The 12,314-nt window shown below is 50.1% G+C and overlaps 22 non-coding genes across 22 annotated transcripts; all 22 read left to right on the top strand.

The window, feature by feature from the left end:
* Position 1: 1 nt before the first annotated feature.
* Positions 2-75, top strand: Trnan-guu (transfer RNA asparagine (anticodon GUU)). Its single transcript has one exon. It is a non-coding gene; the product is annotated as a tRNA-Asn (tRNA).
* A 689-nt stretch (positions 76-764) lies between these two features.
* Positions 765-836, top strand: Trnat-cgu (transfer RNA threonine (anticodon CGU)). Its single transcript has one exon. It is a non-coding gene; the product is annotated as a tRNA-Thr (tRNA).
* A 303-nt stretch (positions 837-1,139) lies between these two features.
* Positions 1,140-1,213, top strand: Trnan-guu (transfer RNA asparagine (anticodon GUU)). The gene has a single exon. It is a non-coding gene; the product is annotated as a tRNA-Asn (tRNA).
* A 689-nt stretch (positions 1,214-1,902) lies between these two features.
* Positions 1,903-1,974, top strand: Trnat-cgu (transfer RNA threonine (anticodon CGU)). Its single transcript has one exon. It is a non-coding gene; the product is annotated as a tRNA-Thr (tRNA).
* A 303-nt stretch (positions 1,975-2,277) lies between these two features.
* Trnan-guu (transfer RNA asparagine (anticodon GUU)) lies at positions 2,278-2,351 on the top strand. Its single transcript has one exon. It is a non-coding gene; the product is annotated as a tRNA-Asn (tRNA).
* A 689-nt stretch (positions 2,352-3,040) lies between these two features.
* Positions 3,041-3,112, top strand: Trnat-cgu (transfer RNA threonine (anticodon CGU)). Its single transcript has one exon. It is a non-coding gene; the product is annotated as a tRNA-Thr (tRNA).
* Positions 3,113-3,415: 303 nt separating this feature from the next.
* On the top strand, positions 3,416-3,489 carry Trnan-guu (transfer RNA asparagine (anticodon GUU)). The gene has a single exon. It is a non-coding gene; the product is annotated as a tRNA-Asn (tRNA).
* Positions 3,490-4,178: 689 nt separating this feature from the next.
* On the top strand, positions 4,179-4,250 carry Trnat-cgu (transfer RNA threonine (anticodon CGU)). The gene has a single exon. It is a non-coding gene; the product is annotated as a tRNA-Thr (tRNA).
* A 303-nt stretch (positions 4,251-4,553) lies between these two features.
* Positions 4,554-4,627, top strand: Trnan-guu (transfer RNA asparagine (anticodon GUU)). The gene has a single exon. It is a non-coding gene; the product is annotated as a tRNA-Asn (tRNA).
* Positions 4,628-5,316: 689 nt separating this feature from the next.
* Trnat-cgu (transfer RNA threonine (anticodon CGU)) lies at positions 5,317-5,388 on the top strand. The gene has a single exon. It is a non-coding gene; the product is annotated as a tRNA-Thr (tRNA).
* Positions 5,389-5,691: 303 nt separating this feature from the next.
* On the top strand, positions 5,692-5,765 carry Trnan-guu (transfer RNA asparagine (anticodon GUU)). Its single transcript has one exon. It is a non-coding gene; the product is annotated as a tRNA-Asn (tRNA).
* Positions 5,766-6,454: 689 nt separating this feature from the next.
* Trnat-cgu (transfer RNA threonine (anticodon CGU)) lies at positions 6,455-6,526 on the top strand. Its single transcript has one exon. It is a non-coding gene; the product is annotated as a tRNA-Thr (tRNA).
* Positions 6,527-6,829: 303 nt separating this feature from the next.
* Trnan-guu (transfer RNA asparagine (anticodon GUU)) lies at positions 6,830-6,903 on the top strand. Its single transcript has one exon. It is a non-coding gene; the product is annotated as a tRNA-Asn (tRNA).
* Positions 6,904-7,592: 689 nt separating this feature from the next.
* Trnat-cgu (transfer RNA threonine (anticodon CGU)) lies at positions 7,593-7,664 on the top strand. The gene has a single exon. It is a non-coding gene; the product is annotated as a tRNA-Thr (tRNA).
* Positions 7,665-7,967: 303 nt separating this feature from the next.
* On the top strand, positions 7,968-8,041 carry Trnay-gua (transfer RNA tyrosine (anticodon GUA)). Its single transcript has one exon. It is a non-coding gene; the product is annotated as a tRNA-Tyr (tRNA).
* A 689-nt stretch (positions 8,042-8,730) lies between these two features.
* Positions 8,731-8,802, top strand: Trnat-cgu (transfer RNA threonine (anticodon CGU)). The gene has a single exon. It is a non-coding gene; the product is annotated as a tRNA-Thr (tRNA).
* Positions 8,803-9,105: 303 nt separating this feature from the next.
* Trnan-guu (transfer RNA asparagine (anticodon GUU)) lies at positions 9,106-9,179 on the top strand. Its single transcript has one exon. It is a non-coding gene; the product is annotated as a tRNA-Asn (tRNA).
* A 689-nt stretch (positions 9,180-9,868) lies between these two features.
* Positions 9,869-9,940, top strand: Trnat-cgu (transfer RNA threonine (anticodon CGU)). The gene has a single exon. It is a non-coding gene; the product is annotated as a tRNA-Thr (tRNA).
* Positions 9,941-10,243: 303 nt separating this feature from the next.
* Positions 10,244-10,317, top strand: Trnan-guu (transfer RNA asparagine (anticodon GUU)). The gene has a single exon. It is a non-coding gene; the product is annotated as a tRNA-Asn (tRNA).
* Positions 10,318-11,006: 689 nt separating this feature from the next.
* Positions 11,007-11,078, top strand: Trnat-cgu (transfer RNA threonine (anticodon CGU)). Its single transcript has one exon. It is a non-coding gene; the product is annotated as a tRNA-Thr (tRNA).
* Positions 11,079-11,381: 303 nt separating this feature from the next.
* Positions 11,382-11,455, top strand: Trnan-guu (transfer RNA asparagine (anticodon GUU)). Its single transcript has one exon. It is a non-coding gene; the product is annotated as a tRNA-Asn (tRNA).
* A 689-nt stretch (positions 11,456-12,144) lies between these two features.
* Trnat-cgu (transfer RNA threonine (anticodon CGU)) lies at positions 12,145-12,216 on the top strand. The gene has a single exon. It is a non-coding gene; the product is annotated as a tRNA-Thr (tRNA).
* The last annotated feature ends 98 nt before the right edge of the window (positions 12,217-12,314 follow it).

A 12,314-nucleotide genomic window follows, 5' to 3' on the forward strand; every position in this document is an offset into this window, starting at 1 on the left:
GGCCTCCGTGGCGCAATCGGCTAGCGCGTTCGGCTGTTAACCGAAGGGTTGGTGGTTCGAGCCCACACGGGGGCGAAATCGTTTTAACCGGCACCGAGGTGAGGACATACGTCAACTTTGTTAGAGATGCACAGCTAGTGTGACAATTTGGCTGTGTTTGAGTGATGCCACAGAGCCTTATACACATTCAGCCAGGTGACACTGTAGGTAAAAACATGGCCCTACACAGACGTTCTGCTGTTTTCCTTTTTATTCGTCATGTGTGACACTGCAGTAGAGTGACGCCCACCACAAAAGACGTATTCTTTACATTCAATTTCAGCGTATACGTCGCGAGTGCCATATGACAGGGCCTGTCTCTCGATGTCGATTTGTATTTGGTGTCTCTTAAGTGTCGGTCTGCAGTAGGCCGCTGTTGGCCGAGCGACGTGCAGTCGCCTTACATGAAGCCCCATGGGCAACGCCAGCGCCACTGTGGACAACAGCATACTGTAGCCAGAGAGAGGAGCCGAAAGGCGCATTTCGCAGTCGAGCCACGCTATCCCACAAGCTGTGCACTAGGTCAGGATTGCGCAGACCGCAAACTTTTGCTGGCCCGAAGCTCGTCGTCGATCGTAAGGGCGAAACATTCAAGAGATTTGGAAAACGGCAATTTGGACAACCCCAGCAGCAGCTGTGTGCCAAATCCGATATCTGGTCGAGGGCTGCAAGATTCAGTTTGATGAAGTAACAAATTGGGGATAGCTCACAAAAGCTAAGCTGCCGCCTTCTTAGCTCAGTGGTAGAGCACTGGTCTCGTAAACCAGGGGTCGTGAGTTCGAACCTCACAGAAGGCATTCATTTTTTACACCTTCCTGCAAGGAGCGGAGCTATCTCGAGCAACATCTAACACATGGCAGTACACTGAATGAAAGGGATGTTCTACAACCTATGACAAGTATTCTACTGGCCTCAGAGGTTTTCTGAATTCATAGGCAGAACATTGGTTTGTATGCATTTTGTAGTATAATGTCATGCTTGGCGATGTCATTCGTTTACGAGCCTCGCTACAGTGTGCATGCACGTTATCCATGTGAAGAGGCGTAAGCAAATGCTACCACTCTCGTTGATATACAGAGCGCAAGGGAGCCAAAGTCAAGGCCTCCGTGGCGCAATCGGCTAGCGCGTTCGGCTGTTAACCGAAAGGTTGGTGGTTCGAGCCCACCCGGGGGCGAAATCGTTTTAACGGGCACCGAGGTGAGGACATACGTCAACTTTGTTAGAGATGCACAGCTAGTGTGACAATTTGGCTGTGTTTGAGTGATGCCACAGAGCCTTATACACATTCAGCCAGGTGACACTGTAGGTAAAAGCATGGCCCTACACAGACGTTCTGCTGTTTTCCTTTTTATTCGTCATGTGTGACACTGCAGTAGAGTGACGCCCACCACAAAAGACGTATTCTTTACACTCAATTTCAGCGTATACGTCGCGAGTGCCATATGACAGGGCCTGTCTCTCGATGTCGATTTGTATTTGGTGTCTCTTAAGTGTCGGTCTGCAGTAGGCCGCTGTTGGCCGAGCGACGTGCAGTCGCCTTACATGAAGCCCCATGGGCAACGCCAGCGCCACTGTGGACAACAGCATACTGTAGCCAGAGAGAGGAGCCGAAAGGCGCATTTCGCAGTCGAGCCACGCTATCCCACAAGCTGTGCACTAGGTCAGGATTGCGCAGACCGCAAACTTTTGCTGGCCCGAAGCTCGTCGTCGATCGTGAGGGCGAAACATTCAAGAGATTTGGAAAACGGCAATTTGGACAACCCCAGCAGCAGCTGTGTGCCAAATCCGATATCTGATCGAGGGCTGCAAGATTCAGTATGATGAAGTAACAATTTGGGGATAGCTCACAAACGCTAAGCTGCCGCCTTCTTAGCTCAGTGGTAGAGCACTGGTCTCGTAAACCAGGGGTCGTGAGTTCGAACCTCACAGAAGGCATTCATTTTTTACACCTTCCTGCAAGGAGCGGAGCTATCTCGAGCAACATCTAACACATGGCAGTACACTGAATGAAAGGGATGTTCTACAACCTATGACAAGTATTCTACTGGCCTCAGAGGTTTTCTGAATTCATAGGCAGAACATTGGTTTGTATGCATTTTGTAGTATAATGTCATGCTTGGCGATGTCATTCGTTTACGAGCCTCGCTACAGTGTGCATGCACGTTATCCATGTGAAGAGGCGTAAGCAAATGCTACCACTCGCGTTGATATACAGAGCGCAAGGGAGGCAAAGTCAAGGCCTCCGTGGCGCAATCGGCTAGCGCGTTCGGCTGTTAACCGAAAGGTTGGTGGTTCGAGCCCACCCGGGGGCGAAATCGTTTTAACCGGCACCGAGGTGAGGACATACGTCAACTTTGTTAGAGATGCACAGCTAGTGTGACAATTTGGCTGTGTTTGAGTGATGCCACAGAGCCTTATACACATTCAGCCAGGTGACACTGTAGGTAAAAACATAGCCCTACACAGACGTTCTGCTGTTTTCCTTTTTATTCGTCATGTGTGACACTGCAGTAGAGTGACGCCCACCACAAAAGACGTATTCTTTACATTCAATTTCAGCGTATACGTCGCGAGTGCCATATGACAGGGCCTGTCTCTCGATGTCGATTTGTATTTGGTGTCTCTTAAGTGTCGGTCTGCAGTAGGCCGCTGTTGGCCGAGCGACGTGCAGTCGCCTTACATGAAGCCCCATGGGCAACGCCAGCGCCACTGTGGACAACAGCATACTGTAGCCAGAGAGAGGAGCCGAAAGGCGCATTTCGCAGTCGAGCCACGCTATCCCACAAGCTGTGCACTAGGTCAGGATTGCGCAGACCGCAAACTTTTGCTGGCCCGAAGCTCGTCGTCGATCGTAAGGGCGAAACATTCAAGAGATTTGGAAAACGGCAATTTGGACAACCCCAGCAGCAGCTGTGTGCCAAATCCGATATCTGGTCGAGGGCTGCAAGATTCAGTATGATGAAGTAACAAATTGGGGATAGCTCACAAAAGCTAAGCTGCCGCCTTCTTAGCTCAGTGGTAGAGCACTGGTCTCGTAAACCAGGGGTCGTGAGTTGGAACCTCACAGAAGGCATTCATTTCTTACACCTTCCTGCAAGGAGCGGAGCTATCTCGAGCAACATCTAACACATGGCAGTACACTGAATGAAAGGGATGTTCTACAACCTATGACAAGTATTCTACTGGCCTCAGAGGTTTTCTGAATTCATAGGCAGAACATTGGTTTGTATGCATTTTGTAGTATAATGTCATGCTTGGCGATGTCATTCGTTTACGAGCCTCGCTACAGTGTGCATGCACGTTATCCATGTGAAGAGGCGTAAGCAAATGCTACCACTCGCGTTGATATACAGAGCGCAAGGGAGCCAAAGTCAAGGCCTCCGTGGCGCAATCGGCTAGCGCGTTCGGCTGTTAACCGAAAGGTTGGTGGTTCGAGCCCACCCGGCGGCGAAATCGTTTTAACCGGCACCGAGGTGAGGACATACGTCAACTTTGTTAGAGATGCACAGCTAGTGTGACAATTTGGCTGTGTTTGAGTGATGCCACAGAGCCTTATACACATTCAGCCAGGTTACACTGTAGGTAAAAACATGGCCCTACACAGACGTTCTGCTGTTTTCCTTTTTATTCGTCATGTGTGACACTGCAGTAGAGTGACGCCCACCACAAAAGACGTATTCTTTACATTCAATTTCAGCGTATACGTCGCGAGTGCCATATGACAGGGCCTGTCTCTCGATGTCGATTTGTATTTGGTGTCTCTTAAGTGTCGGTCTGCAGTAGGCCGCTGTTGGCCGAGCGACGTGCAGTCGCCTTACATGAAGCCCCATGGGCAACGCCAGCGCCACTGTGGACAACAGCATACTGTAGCCAGAGAGAGGAGCCGAAAGGCGCATTTCGCAGTCGAGCCACGCTATCCCACAAGCTGTGCACTAGGTCAGGATTGCGCAGACCGCAAACTTTTGCTGGCCCGAAGCTCGTCGTCGATCGTAAGGGCGAAACATTCAAGAGATTTGGAAAACGGCAATTTGGACAACCCCAGCAGCAGCTGTGTGCCAAATCCGATATCTGGTCGAGGGCTGCAAGATTCAGTTTGATGAAGTAACAAATTGGGGATAGCTCACAAAAGCTAAGCTGCCGCCTTCTTAGCTCAGTGGTAGAGCACTGGTCTCGTAAACCAGGGGTCGTGAGTTCGAACCTCACAGAAGGCATTCATTTTTTACACCTTCCTGCAAGGAGCGGAGCTATCTCGAGCAACATCTAACACATGGCAGTACACTGAATGAAAGGGATGTTCTACAACCTATGACAAGTATTCTACTGGCCTCAGAGGTTTTCTGAATTCATAGGCAGAACATTGGTTTGTATGCATTTTGTAGTACAATGTCATGCTTGGCGATGTCATTCGTTTACGAGCCTCGCTACAGTGTGCATGCACGTTATCCATGTGAAGAGGCGTAAGCAAATGCTACCACTCGCGTTGATATACAGAGCGCAAGGGTGCCAAAGTCAAGGCCTCCGTGGCGCAATCGGCTAGCGCGTTCGGCTGTTAACCGAAAGGTTGGTGGTTCGAGCCCACCCGGGGGCGAAATCGTTTTAACCGGCACCGAGGTGAGGACATACGTCAACTTTGTTAGAGATGCACAGCTAGTGTGACAATTTGGCTGTGTTTGAGTGATGCCACAGAGCCTTATACACATTCAGCCAGGTGACACTGTAGGTAAAAACATGGCCCTACACAGACGTTCTGCTGTTTTCCTTTTTATTCGTCATGTGTGACACTGCAGTAGAGTGACGCCCACCACAAAAGACGTATTCTTTACATTCAATTTCAGCGTATACGTCGCGAGTGCCATATGACAGGGCCTGTCTCTCGATGTCGATTTGTATTTGGTGTCTCTTAAGTGTCGGTCTGCAGTAGGCCGCTGTTGGCCGAGCGACGTGCAGTCGCCTTACATGAAGCCCCATGGGCAACGCCAGCGCCACTGTGGACAACAGCATACTGTAGCCAGAGAGAGGAGCCGAAAGGCGCATTTCGCAGTCGAGCCACGCTATCCCACAAGCTGTGCACTAGGTCAGGATTGCGCAGACCGCAAACTTTTGCTGGCCCGAAGCTCGTCGTCGATCGTAAGGGCGAAACATTCAAGAGATTTGGAAAACGGCAATTTGGACAACCCCAGCAGCAGCTGTGTGCCAAATCCGATATCTGGTCGAGGGCTGCAAGATTCAGTTTGATGAAGTAACAAATTGGGGATAGCTCACAAAAGCTAAGCTGCCGCCTTCTTAGCTCAGTGGTAGAGCACTGGTCTCGTAAACCAGGGGTCGTGAGTTCGAACCTCACAGAAGGCATTCATTTTTTACACCTTCCTGCAAGGAGCGGAGCTATCTCGAGCAACATCTAACACATGGCAGTACACTGAATGAAAGGGATGTTCTACAACCTATGACAAGTATTCTACTGGCCTCAGAGGTTTTCTGAATTCATAGGCAGAACATTGGTTTGTATGCATTTTGTAGTATAATGTCATGCTTGGCGATGTCATTCGTTTACGAGCCTCGCTACAGTGTGCATGCACGTTATCCATGTGAAGAGGCGTAAGCAAATGCTACCACTCGCGTTGATATACAGAGCGCAAGGGAGCCAAAGTCAAGGCCTCCGTGGCGCAATCGGCTAGCGCGTTCGGCTGTTAACCGAAAGGTTGGTGGTTCGAGCCCACCCGGGGGCGAAATCGTTTTAACCGGCACCGAGGTGAGGACATACGTCAACTTTGTTAGAGATGCACAGCTAGTGTGACAATTTGGCTGTGTTTGAGTGATGCCACAGAGCCTTATACACATTCAGCCAGGTGACACTGTAGGTAAAAACATGGCCCTACACAGACGTTCTGCTGTTTTCCTTTTTATTCGTCATGTGTGACACTGCAGTAGAGTGACGCCCACCACAAAAGACGTATTCTTTACATTCAATTTCAGCGTATACGTCGCGAGTGCCATATGACAGGGCCTGTCTCTCGATGTCGATTTGTATTTGGTGTCTCTTAAGTGTCGGTCTGCAGTAGGCCGCTGTTGGCCGAGCGACGTGCAGTCGCCTTACATGAAGCCCCATGGGCAACGCCAGCGCCACTGTGGACAACAGCATACTGTAGCCAGAGAGAGGAGCCGAAAGGCGCATTTCGCAGTCGAGCCACGCTATCCCACAAGCTGTGCACTAGGTCAGGATTGCGCAGACCGCAAACTTTTGCTGGCCCGAAGCTCGTCGTCGATCGTAAGGGCGAAACATTCAAGAGATTTGGAAAACGGCAATTTGGACAACCCCAGCAGCAGCTGTGTGCCAAATCCGATATCTGGTCGAGGGCTGCAAGATTCAGTATGATGAAGTAACAAATTGGGGATAGCTCAGAAAAGCTAAGCTGCCGCCTTCTTAGCTCAGTGGTAGAGCACTGGTCTCGTAAACCAGGGGTCGTGAGTTCGAACCTCACAGAAGGCATTCATTTTTTACACCTTCCTGCAAGGAGCGGAGCTATCTCGAGCAACATCTAACACATGGCAGTACACTGAATGAAAGGGATGTTCTACAACCTATGACAAGTATTCTACTGGCCTCAGAGGTTTTCTGAATTCATAGGCAGAACATTGGTTTGTATGCATTTTGTAGTATAATGTCATGCTTGGCGATGTCATTCGTTTACGAGCCTCGCTACAGTGTGCATGCACGTTATCCATGTGAAGAGGCGTAAGCAAATGCTACCACTCGCGTTGATATACAGAGCGCAGGGGAGCCAAAGTCAAGGCCTCCGTGGCGCAATCGGCTAGCGCGTTCGGCTGTTAACCGAAGGGTTGGTGGTTCGAGCCCACACGGGGGCGAAATCGTTTTAACCGGCACCGAGGTGAGGACATACGTCAACTTTGTTAGAGATGCACAGCTAGTGTGACAATTTGGCTGTGTTTGAGTGATGCCACAGAGCCTTATACACATTCAGCCAGGTGACACTGTAGGTAAAAACATGGCCCTACACAGACGTTCTGCTGTTTTCCTTTTTATTCGTCATGTGTGACACTGCAGTAGAGTGACGCCCACCACAAAAGACGTATTCTTTACATTCAATTTCAGCGTATACGTCGCGAGTGCCATATGACAGGGCCTGTCTCTCGATGTCGATTTGTATTTGGTGTCTCTTAAGTGTCGGTCTGCAGTAGGCCGCTGTTGGCCGAGCGACGTGCAGTCGCCTTACATGAAGCCCCATGGGCAACGCCAGCGCCACTGTGGACAACAGCATACTGTAGCCAGAGAGAGGAGCCGAAAGGCGCATTTCGCAGTCGAGCCACGCTATCCCACAAGCTGTGCACTAGGTCAGGATTGCGCAGACCGCAAACTTTTGCTGGCCCGAAGCTCGTCGTCGATCGTAAGGGCGAAACATTCAAGAGATTTGGAAAACGGCAATTTGGACAACCCCAGCAGCAGCTGTGTGCCAAATCCGATATCTGGTCGAGGGCTGCAAGATTCAGTATGATGAAGTAACAATTTGGGGATAGCTCACAAAAGCTAAGCTGCCGCCTTCTTAGCTCAGTGGTAGAGCACTGGTCTCGTAAACCAGGGGTCGTGAGTTCGAACCTCACAGAAGGCATTCATTTTTTACACCTTCCTGCAAGGAGCGGAGCTATCTCGAGCAACATCTAACACATGGCAGTACACTGAATGAAAGGGATGTTCTACAACCTATGACAAGTATTCTACTGGCCTCAGAGGTTTTCTGAATTCATAGGCAGAACATTGGTTTGTATGCATTTTGTAGTATAATGTCATGCTTGGCGATGTCATTCGTTTACGAGCCTCGCTACAGTGTGCATGCACGTTATCCATGTGAAGAGCCGTAAGCAAATGCTACCACTCGCGTTGATATACAGAGCGCAAGGGAGCCAAAGTCAAGGCCTCCGTGGCGCAATCGGCTAGCGCGTTCGGCTGTAAACCGAAAGGTTGGTGGTTCGAGCCCACCCGGGGGCGAAATCGTTTTAACCGGCACCGAGGTGAGGACATACGTCAACTTTGTTAGAGATGCACAGCTAGTGTGACAATTTGGCTGTGATTGAGTGATGCCACAGAGCCTTATACACATTCAGCCAGGTGACACTGTAGGTAAAAACATGGCCCTACACAGACGTTCTGCTGCTTTTCTTTTTATTCGTCATGTGTGACACTGCAGTAGAGTGACGCCCACCACAAAAGACGTATTCTTTACATTCAATTTCAGCGTATACGTCGCGAGTGCCATATGACAGGGCCTGTCTCTCGATGTCGATTTGTATTTGGTGTCTCTTATGTGTCGGTCTGCAGTAGGCCGCTGTTGGCCGAGCGACGTGCAGTCGCCTTACATGAAGCCCCATGGGCAACGCCAGCGCCACTGTGGACAACAGCATACTGTAGCCAGAGAGAGGAGCCGAAAGGCGCATTTCGCAGTCGAGCCACGCTATCCCACAAGCTGTGCACTAGGTCAGGATTGCGCAGACCGCAAACTTTTGCTGGCCCGAAGCTCGTCGTCGATCGTAAGGGCGAAACATTCAAGAGATTTGGAAAACGGCAATTTGGACAACCCCAGCAGCAGCTGTGTGCCAAATCCGATATCTGGTCGAGGGCTGCAAGATTCAGTATGATGAAGTAACAATTTGGGGATAGCTCACAAACGCTAAGCTGCCGCCTTCTTAGCTCAGTGGTAGAGCACTGGTCTCGTAAACCAGAGGTCGTGAGTTCGAACCTCACAGAAGGCATTCATTTTTTACACCTTCCTGCAAGGAGCGGAGCTATCTCGAGCAACATCTAACACATGGCAGTACACTGAATGAAAGGGATGTTCTACAACCTATGACAAGTATTCTACTGGCCTCAGAGGTTTTCTGAATTCATAGGCAGAACATTGGTTTGTATGCATTTTGTAGTATAATGTACTACTTGGCGATGTCATTCGTTTACGAGCCTCGCTACAGTGTGCATGCACGTTATCCATGTGAAGAGGCGTAAGCAAATGCTACCACTCGCGTTGATATACAGAGCGCAAGGGAGCCAAAGTCAAGGCCTCCGTGGCGCAATCGGCTAGCGCGTTCGGCTGTTAACCGAAAGGTTGGTGGTTCGAGCCCACCCGGGGGCGAAATCGTTTTAACCGGCACCGAGGTGAGGACATACGTCAACTTTGTTAGAGATGCACAGCTAGTGTGACAATTTGGCTGTGTTTGAGTGATGCCACAGAGCCTTATACACATTCAGCCAGGTGACACTGTAGGTAAAAACATGGCCCTACACAGACGTTCTGCTGTTTTCCTTTTTATTCGTCATGTGTGACACTGCAGTAGAGTGACGCCCACCACAAAAGACGTATTCTTTACATTCAATTTCAGCGTATACGTCGCGAGTGCCATATGACAGGGCCTGTCTCTCGATGTCGATTTGTATTTGGTGTCTCTTAAGTGTCGGTCTGCAGTAGGCCGCTGTTGGCCGAGCGACGTGCAGTCGCCTTACATGAAGCCCCATGGGCAACGCCAGCGCCACTGTGGACAACAGCATACTGTAGCCAGAGAGAGGAGCCGAAAGGCGCATTTCGCAGTCGAGCCACGCTATCCCACAAGCTGTGCACTAGGTCAGGATTGCGCAGACCGCAAACTTTTGCTGGCCCGAAGCTCGTCGTCGATCGTAAGGGCGAAACATTCAAGAGATTTGGAAAACGGCAATTTGGACAACCCCAGCAGCAGCTGTGTGCCAAATCCGATATCTGGTCGAGGGCTGCAAGATTCAGTATGATGAAGTAACAAATTGGGGATAGCTCAGAAAAGCTAAGCTGCCGCCTTCTTAGCTCAGTGGTAGAGCACTGGTCTCGTAAACCAGGGGTCGTGAGTTCGAACCTCACAGAAGGCATTCATTTTTTACACCTTCCTGCAAGGAGCGGAGCTATCTCGAGCAACATCTAACACATGGCAGTACACTGAATGAAAGGGATGTTCTACAACCTATGACAAGTATTCTACTGGCCTCAGAGGTTTTCTGAATTCATAGGCAGAACATTGGTTTGTATGCATTTTGTAGTATAATGTCATGCTTGGCGATGTCATTCGTTTACGAGCCTCGCTACAGTGTGCATGCACGTTATCCATGTGAAGAGGCGTAAGCAAATGCTACCACTCGCGTTGATATACAGAGCGCAGGGGAGCCAAAGTCAAGGCCTCCGTGGCGCAATCGGCTAGCGCGTTCGGCTGTTAACCGAAGGGTTGGTGGTTCGAGCCCACACGGGGGCGAAATCGTTTTAACCGGCACCGAGGTGAGGACATACGTCAACTTTGTTAGAGATGCACAGCTAGTGTGACAATTTGGCTGTGTTTGAGTGATGCCACAGAGCCTTATACACATTCAGCCAGGTGACACTGTAGGTAAAAACATGGCCCTACACAGACGTTCTGCTGTTTTCCTTTTTATTCGTCATGTGTGACACTGCAGTAGAGTGACGCCCACCACAAAAGACGTATTCTTTACATTCAATTTCAGCGTATACGTCGCGAGTGCCATATGACAGGGCCTGTCTCTCGATGTCGATTTGTATTTGGTGTCTCTTAAGTGTCGGTCTGCAGTAGGCCGCTGTTGGCCGAGCGACGTGCAGTCGCCTTACATGAAGCCCCATGGGCAACGCCAGCGCCACTGTGGACAACAGCATACTGTAGCCAGAGAGAGGAGCCGAAAGGCGCATTTCGCAGTCGAGCCACGCTATCCCACAAGCTGTGCACTAGGTCAGGATTGCGCAGACCGCAAACTTTTGCTGGCCCGAAGCTCGTCGTCGATCGTAAGGGCGAAACATTCAAGAGATTTGGAAAACGGCAATGTGGACAACCCCAGCAGCAGCTGTGTGCCAAATCCGATATCTGGTCGAGGGCTGCAAGATTCAGTATGATGAAGTAACAATTTGGGTATAGCTCACAAAAGCTAAGCTGCCGCCTTCTTAGCTCAGTGGTAGAGCACTGGTCTCGTAAACCAGGGGTCGTGAGTTCGAACCTCACAGAAGGCATTCATTTTTTACACCTTCCTGCAAGGAGCGGAGCTATCTCGAGCAACATCTAACGCATGGCAGTACACTGAATGAAAGGGATGTTCTACAACCTATGACAAGTATTCTACTGGCCTCAGAGGTTTTCTGAATTCATAGGCAGAACATTGGTTTGTATGCATTTTGTAGTATAATGTCATGCTTGGCGATGTCATTCGTTTACGAGCCTCGCTACAGTGTGCATGCACGTTATCCATGTGAAGAGGCGTAAGCAAATGCTACCACTCGCGTTGATATACAGAGCGCAAGGGAGCCAAAGTCAAGGCCTCCGTGGCGCAATCGGCTAGCACGTTCGGCTGTTAACCGAAAGGTTGGTGGTTCGAGCCCACCCGGGGGCGAAATCGTTTTAACCGGCACCGAGGTGAGGACATACGTCGACTTTGTTAGAGATGCACAGCTAGTGTGACAATTTGGCTGTGTTTGAGTGATGCCACAGAGCCTTATACACATTCAGCCAAGTGACACTGTAGGTAAAAACATGGCCCTACACAGACGTTCTGCTGTTTTCCTTTTTATTCGTCATGTGTGACACTGCAGTAGAGTGACGCCCACCACAAAAGACGTATTCTTTACATTCAATTTCAGCGTATACGTCGCGAGTGCCACATGACAGGGCCTGTCTCTCGATGTCGATTTGTATTTGGTGTGTCTTAAGTGTCGGTCTGCAGTAGGCCGCTGTTGGCCGAGCGACGTGCAGTCGCCTTACATGAAGCCCCATGGGCAACGCCAGTGCCACTGTGGACAACAGCGCACTGTAGCCAGAGAGAGGAGCCGAAAGGCGCATTTCGCAGTCGAGCCACGCTATCCCACAAGCTGTGCACTAGGTCAGGATTGAGCAGACCGCAAACTTTTGGTGGGCCGACGCTCGTCGTCGATCGTAAGGGCGAAACATTCAAGAGATTTGGAAAACGGCAATTTGGACAACCCCAGCAGCAGCTGTGTGCCAAATCCGATATCTGGTCGAGGGCTGCAAGATTCAGTATGATGAAGTAACAATTTGGGGATAGCTCACAAACGCTAAGCTGCCGCCTTCTTAGCTCAGTGGTAGAGCACTGGTCTCGTAAACCAGAGGTCGTGAGTTCGAACCTCACAGAAGGCATTCATTTTTTACACCTTCCTGCAAGGAGCGGAGCTATCTCGAGCAACATCTAACACATGGCAGTACACTGAATGAAAGGGATGTTCTACAACCTATGA

Source organism: Schistocerca serialis, chromosome 6 (assembly GCF_023864345.2).
Source record: "Schistocerca serialis cubense isolate TAMUIC-IGC-003099 chromosome 6, iqSchSeri2.2, whole genome shotgun sequence".
In the NCBI taxonomy this organism is placed as follows: domain Eukaryota; kingdom Metazoa; phylum Arthropoda; class Insecta; order Orthoptera; family Acrididae; genus Schistocerca; species Schistocerca serialis.